This window comes from Saimiri boliviensis, chromosome 1, assembly GCF_048565385.1.
Source record: "Saimiri boliviensis isolate mSaiBol1 chromosome 1, mSaiBol1.pri, whole genome shotgun sequence".
NCBI lineage: Eukaryota > Metazoa > Chordata > Mammalia > Primates > Cebidae > Saimiri > Saimiri boliviensis.
The window spans coordinates 97,392,134-97,404,828 of NC_133449.1; the positions used below are offsets into that span (position 1 = coordinate 97,392,134).

General features: G+C 39.4%; 1 pseudogene; it reads right to left on the bottom strand.

Moving 5' to 3' along the window:
* Positions 1–9,225: 9,225 nt before the first annotated feature.
* On the bottom strand, positions 9,226–9,787 carry LOC101051980 (short-chain dehydrogenase/reductase family 42E member 1-like; annotated as a pseudogene).
* Positions 9,788–12,695: the final 2,908 nt, after the last annotated feature.

A 12,695-nucleotide genomic window follows, 5' to 3' on the forward strand; every position in this document is an offset into this window, starting at 1 on the left:
ACACCATTTATTAAACAGGAAATCATTTTCCCGTTGCTTGTTTTTGTAAGGGTTGTCAAAGATCAGATGGTTGTAGATGTGTGGCGTTGCCTCCAAGGCTTCTGTTCTGTTCCATTGGTCTATATCACTGTTTTAAAAAGCCTCAAGGTTAGGAAGCCAAGCCAAGAATTTGCCACCAGAATGTACCTGTGAAAACTTTACAAACTGAGTAAATTCCTCTTCTCTTGAGGTTCCAACATGTCTTGAGGACCCTAGACCTGTCAGAAAGTGACATTCTTTACTTACTGCAAGATTATAAACCTTAAATAGGAACCAGGTATATAAGCTACTAGGCCATCCTTTTCAAGAGGCTTTTGATTGTTTCTATAAAGTCAACTTCAATTCTTCAAAGCAGTCTGGTTATATCTGAAAATATTCCATTCCAGTCAAAGCCTTGGTAAAATGATCAGTATCTCCAGTTGTGTCCTGTTACAGAAAACAGATTCTTATTAAACTTATGCAAATAACTACATTGCCAGTAAAATAAGAATACTCACATATAGTTTCTAAACTTTGGAGAAATCAGGTGGAGAGAAAGGCAAATGTTTCAATTTTACTCACAAAGGTCTATTTTAGTCAATTGCTATAACTACAAACAGCTGAAAAGAATTTTTTTCATGACTCTGGAAAACAAAATATGAAAAGAATCAGCAATGCTTCAAATAAAAGTCTTATAAATCATTTTAACCCTCTATCACTTCAGTCCCATGTCATTAACTTTCCTTGTGCTTGAGGCTGGGTTAGCAATCTGCATGAATAAATCAGTTTATTAGAGTTCTGAGTGGTTTTAGATAGTCCAAGGATATGATATCTAAAGTTATCAGAAACCTGTATTTAAGAGTACTTTTCAAGGTACATTTTCAAGAATCTCCTTGAAGAAAAGGCAAATTTTGGACTATAGCTGATTATAAACCATTTTTTAGAAGAATCAAAGTAAGACAGAAATGTCTGTGAATAGCAAAAGACGTAGCTAAGTCTTTAGCTATGGCTAAAGATGAAAGTGACAAGAAAATTCGGTTATTTCTGTGGCAGACAACAGTATAACTTAACAATCATAATTATGTCTGACAACGTATATGAAGACATATCAGGATTTTACAAATTTCACATAATTCTGGAGCACCTATTAATGATATAACCATACCAATGATTCAGGACTTTTGCTCCTTAGCTCAGGTAGGTCTGGGTTCTTGTCTCATAACCAGGAAGAAATAGGCACTCAGACATCAAAGAGTGAGTGGCATAGGATCTATTAAGTGAAAGGAAAGCTCGCAGCAGAGAGGGACCCTGAAAAGCAGGTTTTTAGCTGCCCTCTTCACAGTTGAATACCAAGGCATAAGGTGTGAATTGCTGGCAGCTCCATCTCATCCTTCTAGTGCACATGTGGGCACTTAGACTGAGCTGCTCCATATTGATTTATTTTCCTTACTGCACATGTGTTAAAGGATGGAATTTTTCACTGTAGGCATGTTTAGGAAAGCCCTCTATGCAAGTTCCCTTATCTGCACCAAACAAATGGTGTAAGCACTTGTGGGGTGGGGCTGAAGGTTCTCTGGGGACCTTCCTTTACTGTCTGCCTAAGGCAAGCTTGATAATGACTGTTCTTCTTCTTCTTCTTCTCTTTTTTTTAAATTTTACTTTAGGTTCTGGGGTACATGTGCAGATCATGCAGGATTGTTGAATAGGTACATACATGGCAAGGTGGTTTGCTGCCTTCATTCCCCCATCATTTATATCTGATATTTCTCCCCTCATTATCCCTTCCCACCCTTGCTTTCCCTCCCCTAGACCCCCCTCCACTGACCACAGTGTGTGATGCTTCCCTCCCTGTGTCCATGTGTTCTAATTGTTCAACACCCACCTATGAGTGATAACATACTGTGTTTGGTTTTCTGTTCTTGTGTCAGTTTGCTGAGAATGATGGTTTCCAGATTCATCCATGTCCCTATGAAGGACATGAACTCATCGTTTTTTGTGGCTGCATAGTATTCCATGCTGTATATGTGCCACATTTTCTTTATCCAGTCTATCGATGATGGGCATTTGGGTTGGTTCCAGGTCTTTGCTATTGTAAATAGTGCCACAATGAACGTGTGTGTGTGTGTGTGTGTGTGTGTGTGTGTGTGTGTGTGTGTGTCTTTATAATAGAACAATTTATAATTCTTTGGGTATATGCCCAGTAATGAAATTGCTAGGTCAAATGGTATTTCTATTTCTAGGTCCTTGAAGAATCACCACACTGTCTTCCACAATGGTTGAACTAATTTACACTCCCATCAACAGTGTAAAAGTGTTCCTATTTCTCCACATCCTCTCTAGTATCTGTTGTCTCCAGATTTTTTAATGATCGTCATTCTACCTGGTGTGAGATGGCCCTATCATCAAAACTGAAAGAGTTAGAGGAGCAAGAGCAAAAAAACTCAAAAGCTAGCAGAAGACAAGAAATAACTAAGATGAGAGCAGAACTGAAGGAGATAGAGACACAAAATCCCTTCAAAAAAATCAACAAATCCAGGAGCTTGTTTGTTGAAAAGATCAACAAAATAGATAGACCACTAGCCAGACTAATAGAAAAGGGAGAAGAATCAAGTAGGTGTAATAAAAAACGATAAAAGGGATATCACCACTGATCCCACAGAAATATAAACTACAATCAGAGATTACTACAAACAACTCTATGCACTAAAACCAGTAAACCTGGAAGAAATGGATAAATTTCTGGACACTTGCACTTGCCCAAGACTAACCCAGGAAGTCGAAACCCTGAATAGACCAATAACAAGGGCTGAAGTTGAGGCAGCAATTAAGAGCCTACCATCCAAAAAAAGCCCAGGCCCAGATGGGTTCACAGCCGAATTCTACTGGACATACAGAAAGGAACTGGTGCCATTCCTTCTGAAACTATTCCAAACAATACAAAATTAGGGAATCCTTCCCAACTCATTTTATGAGACCAATATCATCCTAATACCAAAACCAGGCAGAGACACAACTAAAAAAGAAAATTTCAGGCCAATATCCGTGATGAACATCAATGCAACAATCTTCAATAAAATACTGGCAAACAGAATGCAACAGCAAATCAAAAAGCTTATTCATCATGATCAAGTAGGCTTCATTCTGGGGATGCAAGGCTGGTTCAACATATGCAGGTCTGTAAATGTAATCCATCACATAAACAGAACCAAAGACAAAAAGCCACATGATTATCTCAATAGATGCAGAAAAGGTCTTCGACAAAATTCAACAACCTTTTATGCTAAAATCCCTCAATAAACTAGGGATTTATCGATGCTATGTATCACAAAATAATGAAAGCTATTTACAACAAACTCACAGCCAATATCATACTGAATGGGCCAAAACTGGAAGCATTCACTTTGAAATCTGGCACAAGACAAGGATGCCCTCTCTCACCACTCCTATTCAATATAGTATTGGAAGTTCTAGCCAGGGAAATAAAGCAAGAGAAAGAAATATAGGGTATTCAAAGAGGAAGAGAGGAAACCAAATAGTCTCTATTTGCAGATGACATGATTATGTATTTAGAAGACCCCATCATTTCAGCTCAAAATCTTCTCAAACTGATAAGCAACTTCAGCCAAGTCTCAGGATACAAAATCAATGTGCAGAAATCACAAGCATTTCTATACACTAATAACAGACAGAGAGCCAAATCAAAAGTGAACTCTCATTCACAATTGCTACAAAGAGAATAAAATACCTAGGAATACAACTAACAAAGGATGTAAAGGACCTCTTCAAGGAGAACTACAAACCTCTGCTTGGTTACAGATGGAAAAACATTCCATGCTTGTGATTGGGAAGAATCAACATCGTGAAAATGGCCATACTGCCCAAAGTAACTTATAGATTCAATGCTATCCCCATCAAGCTACCAATGATCTTCTTCACAGAACTGGAAAAAAACACTTCAAACTTCATATGGAACCAAAAGAGAGCCTGCATAGCCAAAACAATTGTAAGCAAAAAGGACAAAGCTGGAGGCATCACACTGCCTGACTTCAAACTATACTACAAGGCCACAGTAATCAAAACAGCATGGTACTGGTACCAAAACAGAGACATAGACCAATGGAACAGAACAGAGGCCTCAGAAGCAACACCACACATCTACAATCATTTGATCTTTGATAAACCTGAGAAAAACAAGCAATGGGGAAAGGATTCCCTGTTTAACAGATGGTGTTGGGAAAACTGGCTAGCCATGTGCAGAAAGCAGAAACTGGACCCCTTCCTGACACCTTACACTAAAATTAACTCCAGATAGATTGAAGATCTAAACATAAGACCTAATGCCATAAAAATCCTAGAAGAAAACCTAAGCAAAACCATTCAGGACATAGGCATAGACAAGGACTTCATGGCTAAAACACCAAAAACATTGGTACCAAAAGCCAAAGTAGACAAATGGGATGTAATTAAACTCCAGAGCTTCTTCACAGCAAAGGAAAAAATCATTAGAGCAAACCGGCAACCAATGGAATGGGAAAAAATGTTTGCAATCTACCCATCTGACAAAGGGCTAATATCCAGAATCTACAAAGAACTAAAACAGATTTACAAGAAAAAAACAATCAAACCCACTCAAAAGTGGGTTAAGGATACGAACAGACACTTTACAAAAGAAGGCATCAATGAGGCCAACAAACATATGAAAAAATGCTCATCATCAATGGTCATTAGATGATGACTGTTGTTAACTGCTTCCTGCTGACAGGGCATGCTGTTTTGGGAAAGTGGGGTTAGGACTCTTCCTGAGTTTTGTTTAAGGGTCTCGGCAAGAATGGTGTATCCATACATGGTTCCATTTGCATCATCATTTGAAGCTTAATGGCCTCTAAGTGAGAATAAACAATTTGGGTCATTAGTAGACATATATACAAATGAAACAAAAGAGTAAGGACAGCTCAAAAATCCCAAGGCTGCCAACATGCCCAGATAACTGGTGGCTAGAGCTATGCCTGCTAAGATTTGGGTGCATGGGGCTTCACTTTGTTTAGCTCCCTTGGTCTTAGTTTCCCAAAAAGAGAGAAACTTCTGGGTTATGAGTATCCCATTTACTGCCATCAACTGGCAGGATTTGCAGGACAATTGCTCAGAATTAAAATACTGATCCAGATTATTACATTACTTGTTCCTTTTTTTTCTTCTGAGCTGCAGACAAAGATCACTAGTTGGTTCACAGAAATAAGAAGGGTTAGTCTAAAATGTAGGCAAAATCTTAAAAATAATTGATGAGATTAGAATTTTATGACAAGTGCATGGTGTGTTCTGAAACATAATTTTTCTCTCTCCAGTCCTCATTTTTATCAAAAACAAATCATGATAGGACTGAGTTGTTTGCAAAATAGACTTTAGTCTTATACTTGGCCTGATTATTTGCATAAAGTGCAGCAAGAATAATTATTTCTCACATAGATTTTTTAATTGACTTTGATGGAATTCTGTTCCACAAGGTATCTCAGACAAGACCTTTCAAAACCAAACCCAGCCATGGGTTTGCCCTCAAGTACCTATGAGTTTCATAAATTCCTCTCTTCTTGAAGTCCGAATAACATAGGGCTCCTGGGCCTGCTAGTAAGTGACATTCTTTAGTCACCACAGGTTAGGAAGCCTGTACAGGGAGTGTATAGACAAGGAATGAGGCCAGTTTTCCTACGGGGCTTTTATTGGCTTTTCAAGTCAAGCCAGATTCCTTAAGTGGAAGCACATCCTTCCAGTCAATTCCTTGGTAAAACAACAGTTTTCTCCAATTGCAGCCTACTGCAAAAGAAAATTGACTTTTATTGCAACTGATGCAAATAACTATATTGCCATAAGCTAAGAATACTCATAAATAGTTTCCAAATTCTGGAGAAGGCAGGCAGAGAGAAACAAATATGTTCCAAATTTTGTTCAGAGGAGTATAGCTTACTCAATTATTAAAGACTGTAAATAGCTCAAAATAAGTTTCCTTGCCCCTGAAAAACAAGGTTCAGCAATGATTTAAGCAAAAAGTTAAAAAGATTACTTCAGTTTTCTATTAGTTCAGTCCAATCCATTAACTCTTGCTCTGCTTGATATTCATGAACATTTCAGCTCTTCATGAGTCCCATACATTTCCCTCTATTCCAATATTATAATCTTCAAAGGTCTCAGAAACCTGAATTTTAAAGCACCTGTCAAAGTTCTAGAGCTGATTATAAACAATCTTTTGAAAAGGATCAAAATAAGACAATTAAATATGAATGACAAAATGTCAGAATAGTTACAGTCAAGAACACGATTGACAAAGAAATTTGGTTATCTCTGTAGCTTACAATATCTTAACATCATAACCTTAATTATGACTGATAGACATTAGAATTTCAGAAATCCCATACAAATTCGGAACATACATTAATGTTATTCACTAAAATATAACCTAAACAAGGTTAAGCATTATTTTTATTTTGGCAATACCACGTGACTCAATATGTCAAATAACACTGCTTACCTTTCTTTTGGATGTTGCAGGGGCCCTCCACAGCATCCCAAAGTTAGGGGTCAGAAGATACCATTTTTGAAGCTGAAGTTTGATTTTGGAAAGACTACCAAGCAGGTTAAAGGTTCAAAACACTTGAACTATTATGGAATAGAATTCCAGATTACCATAAGGTAATTATTTAGCCGAAATGATGACTCAAATTTTTTTAAAAGGCAAAACCGTTCATATCCTTACAATTACATGAAAATCTTGTTCAAGAGACAGAAAGTCAAATTTTACCCCTGCATTAGTCTATTAATGTAAAACCCAATTTTTAAATGAAAACTTATAGATAATTCTATTCAGTCTTAACCAGGTTGACCATGAGGTGAGATTCTTATAAACCTTTTATAACCCTTTATAAATGTTTGTTAAAGATCAGATTAGTGCTTTCAGAAAACCTTGTTATGCTTTTATTTCAATGCTCAATTTACAGGAAAACCATATAATACATTTTTGAAGTTAGTCAATACGTTCACACACAAAATTTCTTTTGCAAGATTAATTTTTAGAAACCTTCCACAATTTGTTTAAACCTTCAGCTTTATTTTATCTAATTCAAAACAATCCTTTAAACCTAGGCAAAAATTTACATTCCTATGCCTTCTTATAATCTTCTACTAAAAACACATTTTACTTTCCTTACACACCTTGCTTGTAAATCAATTTTCAGTAGTCTCAATTATAATGACAACTCTTAGCAATTTTTAACTTTAGTGTAAAACCTGGTAACTTATTTTATTTTTTGAATGTTGCAATTTATATTAAAAGTACTTTCACCACATCTTGTTACATGCTCCCAGTGAACCCCGTGTGGTGGACGGGTTTACAAAAAAGAGGAAATCCAGTCAGTCCAAGCTCCCAAGTGAGGAAGCTAAGTTCTAAAGGGCTTCTGTTTCTTAGCTAAGGCCACACATAATATTCATGGTGTAGGTCTTCTGACATCAAGTTCAGAGCCTTTCCCAAAACCTCCAGGAAGCATTCAACAGGGACTGCTTATCTGTTTATATTCTACAGATACTCTCAGAATAACTCCAGCAGAACTTTTCACAGCAATGTGTCCCCCTTATAATGTTCCCACGCTATCCTTTCTGTAGCTGGAGCAATGGAACATCTATTCCGGTTAGATGCTGTCTAACTGGAAGATCTGTAACAGTTCATGGGTGGCCAGCGCTGCCATTGTTCAACACATTCCTCACTGTAAGCTGCTTCCACAGAGCCAAACTTCTTCCCAGAAATAGTCATCTATGTGTTTCGAGCTATGATGCTTCATTTTTAAATTAAAATTGGCATCATCTTGCTTACCTCTCTTAATCATCAGAATGTCGGCTGTTTCCTTTTGACCTTCTCAGAGGCCAAAACTTTACGAACACTGGGTATATCCAAATACACTTGTCACAGCCTCTGAGGGCACATCCAAAGACATTCCAGAAAGTTCTGTAGCAACAACCCTCTAAGGAGAACACTGAGGAGGGAAGCCCTCATAAGCAATGTAGCATGACAATTCTGAATAAAGGCTATGTGTATTGAGAAGCACTTTGTATCTTTTATCTAATTTAATTCTCAAAAGAATCTTCTGAGGTAGGATAAAGACCAAAACATCATACATTACCATGTGTTCACATAGGCATAATGCCCTGATACTGCAAAGGGCAAAAGTTGATGCCTAAAACTTATACTGTAAATAGCTAATGCTTCCCCTGCAACTGTCACTATCTCCTTGGAAGGTTGGTCTGTAAGGGATCTGGGTCAATTTGGTGTTTTTCACACACTTTCAAGCCCAAAAATGTTTTGCCATTCCCACATCAGTCAGCGGTTTACTCCATTTTAGGTAGATGAGATTACATACAATCGAAATAAACACACTTTGCCTTCTAAGAAATCCAAAACAGACATTTCCAGCACAACTAAGCCTACTTCTATGGCTCCAAACTGACTTCCATTGCACTTACCTAAAGCAGAAGGACATAGGAAACCAAATTTGAAAGTATTCTTTGCTTCCTTTTTTTCATTCCCATCTGGATTAGTGCAAGCAATTAAGAAATAAAGATTTGCTATTAAAGAAAATGTGGCACATATACATCATGGAATACTATGCAGCCATAAAAAATGATGAGTTCGTGTCCTTCATAGGGACATGGATGAATCTGGAAACCATCATTCTCAGCAAACTGACACAAGAACAGAAAACCAAACACCATATGTTATCACTCATAGGCGGGTGTTGAACAATGAGAACACGTGGACACAGGGAGGGGAGCATCACACACTGCGGTCAGTAGGGGGGGATTAGGGGAGGGACAGCAGAGGTGATGAGGGTGGGGAGGGATAATGAGGGGAGAAGTACCAGATATAGGTGATGGGGGGATTAAGGCAGCAAACCACCTTGCCATGTAGGTACTATGCAACAATCCTGCATGATCTGCACATGTACCCTAGAACGTAAATTACAATAAAAAATAAATTAAGTTTTAAAAAAAGGAAATAAAGATTCAATCCAAGAACCTATTCTTAAGTAGCAATTTGAAGAGACAATGTTTGGTGTCAGATATCACTGTACACATTTTAAAACGCACGTTTCTTGAGAACCATCTCAGCCAAGTGTGATGGGTTTCTTTCTGGCCTCTCCTTCACAGTGACAGAATCACAGAAGACAGTCACATGAGAACTGCTCTAATCAGAAGGAAGATCAACAGCCCATCCCAAACAAGACACTCTGAGTCATGACTTCCAGAACTCCTGCCATAACCATGGCCTTTGAACCACTCTACTACTTCCTGGAGGTCAAATGGCTGAGACTTATATCCTAGCTCTTTCTTGGCTTTCTGTAAGCTAAAATAATGGGTAACAACACCAGTTTTGTAAACTTCAATGTGGGTGAGAAGCGGCTGAAAGTTGTAGAGTGGACCCAAAATGAAGTGAGCCATGTCTGTTAGGAAAGCAAAGCAAAACAGGGTCAAAGCTGGTGGGTGAATGGGAGCATGTAATCTAGACTCTCAACCAGAGGCCAGAAGAACTCAAAGTCATTCACTGGTCAGCCATCTGAGATGGCTGCCCAGAGGCAGTATAGCCCTTGTCAGTAATCAGGGCCTCTGAGGCTGGAATGGGAGCCTGTACCAAGCGATCCACATGGACAAACTCAACCAGGCTTCTGGGATTTCCATAGATAAACTGGAATGGATCTTTCTCAATGTAGTTGACTATTTTGGGAAGGCCCATAGATGCCAGCCAGCCTCAGGTTCCTAAGACACTATTGCCTCTGTCCAGGAGTGTGCCATTCTCCTCCAGCACCTTCTTCTCTAGGCACCCCCTCCTCTGGCAAGCCTGGAGGGTGTTGTCTGCCCCCAATGCTGACTTCTTTGATCAGGTTTCGATTTAGTTGCTCCTTTCCTGAGATACCGTAAGAGGCAATATGGAACACACAAGTGATGCCTGTATCCTGGAAGGCTTTCTCTATGTCAGAGAGGTGGCAGATGTCTCCATGTATAAACTGGATTCCTTCTGGAATGGTTTCAGCAGGGCTACTGATGTCAAATAGAATTACATGGACTCCCTTTTAGTTCAGAGCATGGCCCAGGTGGAAACCAAAATAGCCACGTCTTCCTGTAATGAAGATCTTTTGGGATCCATATATGGCAGTCAAAAGCTAACTGGACAACAGCAGGAAGAGTGGGGGTGGCCCATACCTTGTGAGCCTCCTGCTGCCCCTACTCAGGCACTGGAGCCCTCAGACTGGCATCTGGTAAGCTTTTTAAATTATGTTTTAGTCACAGATAACGTCTGACTCTTTCCAGCGTAGTTAAAGGCATGGTTAATTCCATATGTCCTCGGCCTTACCAAATTGTAAGGCATGGAAATCAAATGGTTCTCAGAAGCCAAAAAAGTAGTTTGTAATCTTGAAACATTTAGCAAACCTAGTATCCGACATAATTTAGACCAAATATTTACATTTGAAGACATTTGCACTTTACCAATTATCTTTAAAATGGTTTTTATTTCTCAAAGATTAAAGTCACAGGAACTAAAAGGCATTACAGCTTTTATTTCTCCTTCAGAAATATTTGATCTAAGAGCTTATTTTTCTTTAGGCCAATGAATCAGAGCCCTGTTTTATATAACCATCACACACAGCACATATATGATAATACAGACAGACAGAAGAAGATTTTTCATTTGGAGCTGGGCACAATGGCTCTCACCTGTAATCCCAGCACTTTGGGAGGCTGAGGCGGGCAGATCACTTGAGGTCAGGAGTTTGAGACCAGCCTGGCCAAAATGGTGAAACCTCATCTCTACTAAAAATACAAAAATTAGCTGGTTGTTGTGATGTGCACCTGCAATCCCAGCTACTCAAGAGGCTGAGGCAGGAGAATCACTTGAACCTGGGAGGCAGAGGTTGCAGTGAGCAGAGATTGTGCCACTGCACTCTAGCCTGGGTGACAGAGCAAGACTCTGTCTCAAAAAAAAAAAAAAATTTTTTTTTTAATTTGCCAATCTCCTAATTGGACCATTGGCCTCAGGGTGGAGTCCCTCAAGAAGCAGGGGTAGGAAAGCATGCAGTTTTCAGGGCCCAAGAAACAGGCGTAGCTGGAAAACAAACACAGATTTTGAGAGGGATCTATCTGCTTTTAATTCCTGGGGTTCCATAAGGAAAACAGGTTTCTTCCCAAAATGGGGTCTGTGGCACATTTTCTGTTTTTCCTAAGGAGTCCCACGCTCTCGGAAGTTGTCTTAGGGCCTCTTATGTGTGCACCGAGGGTGGCAAAACAAAACGGAGAAAAGTAATTCAGTTGACTGAGAAAAAGCCTTTTTCCAGAAAAACAAGATCCAAGAAGAGAAAAAGATTTATAGGCCTTTTAAATATACCTATAGCTTGGTTATCCACTTTTAATTAAGCTGAGCGCTCTTTAAGAAAGTCCTTTTAAATCCCTTGATACCCAACTTCAGCCATGCCATGTGGCCATTATTTCTGGCTTTTGAGCTTTAGTGAAAGTAACTCCAGGGTGAAACCAACAAGTCTCAACTAAGGTTGTGACTTAACTGCAAGTGTACGAGGTATTTTCAAAGAAGTGGTAAGTAGTCTTTACAAAATCTAGAATCTTTAAAGGCGCCTCTGAGAAAGGAAGATTTAAGAAAGGAAGCTAGAAGTTGTCCCTAGAGGGGAAGAAAATCAGCAAATGGTAAAATTTGCACAGATATTAACCAGAAAGTAATCATTCCCTAAGCCAGGATTGAACCAGGGGTGCCATTATAAAATGGCAGAGACCCACGCAAAGTATTACCACATGGTTATAAGGTCAAACTCCCAAGAACGTAAAACAAGAGGGAGACCTGAAGTTTGTTACCGACCATTTGCTGGGCTGGCTTGAACAGCGGGCTTATGGGGTCCTAGATCCACATTCTATCCTAAGGTACCCCTCTTCATGACAGAACCATGCAGAAAGACACACAAAGCACACCAGATTGGCTACAGCTTAAGACTAGTCTCATAAATCTTTTTTTCCATTATTGAAAATTTTACAGAAGACATCAATAGTGATTTTGTCATTCATTCAACCAGCTTGCACAGGGAGATGGAGGCCAGAAGTTTGACTGGTAAGAATTTTTACCCTTTGGCCAGCATGTCAGGCTTCTGGGTTCCCTTACCTTGAGCTCAATTTAAGCAAAGCAGCTTAAGGTTTGGGGTAGTTCCTCAGTTTGGGGGGTGCACCCAAGGGGTGTGTCCTGTGGTATGGGGACATGATTACCCATCTATGAAGAGAGGACGAAGGAGGCAAAAGGAGAAAGAGGACATTTTTCTTTCTCAAAGGAATCCCAGTGATTCGGGAAGCATTCTAGAGAAATACAGGATTGGCTACCCATCTAGAAAGACGGGAACAAGGCATCCCTCGTTTCTTTATCTTCCCACCCAATACCTGGGTACAGGAAGGAAAGAAAAAAGCACCCTCTTTTCTTTCTTCCATCCTTATATTCCCAAGTCCCAGTGACCTCAGCAGGATGCCACCCATGGGTGCCAGTGCGGCTTTTCACCCATGTTATCCCGGGATCTAGGGGGTGGGAACTATCAGCATTTACCTTTGTGCTGCCCTTCCCCTGCTGTCATAAACTTTGAGTTCCCTAGATCTTG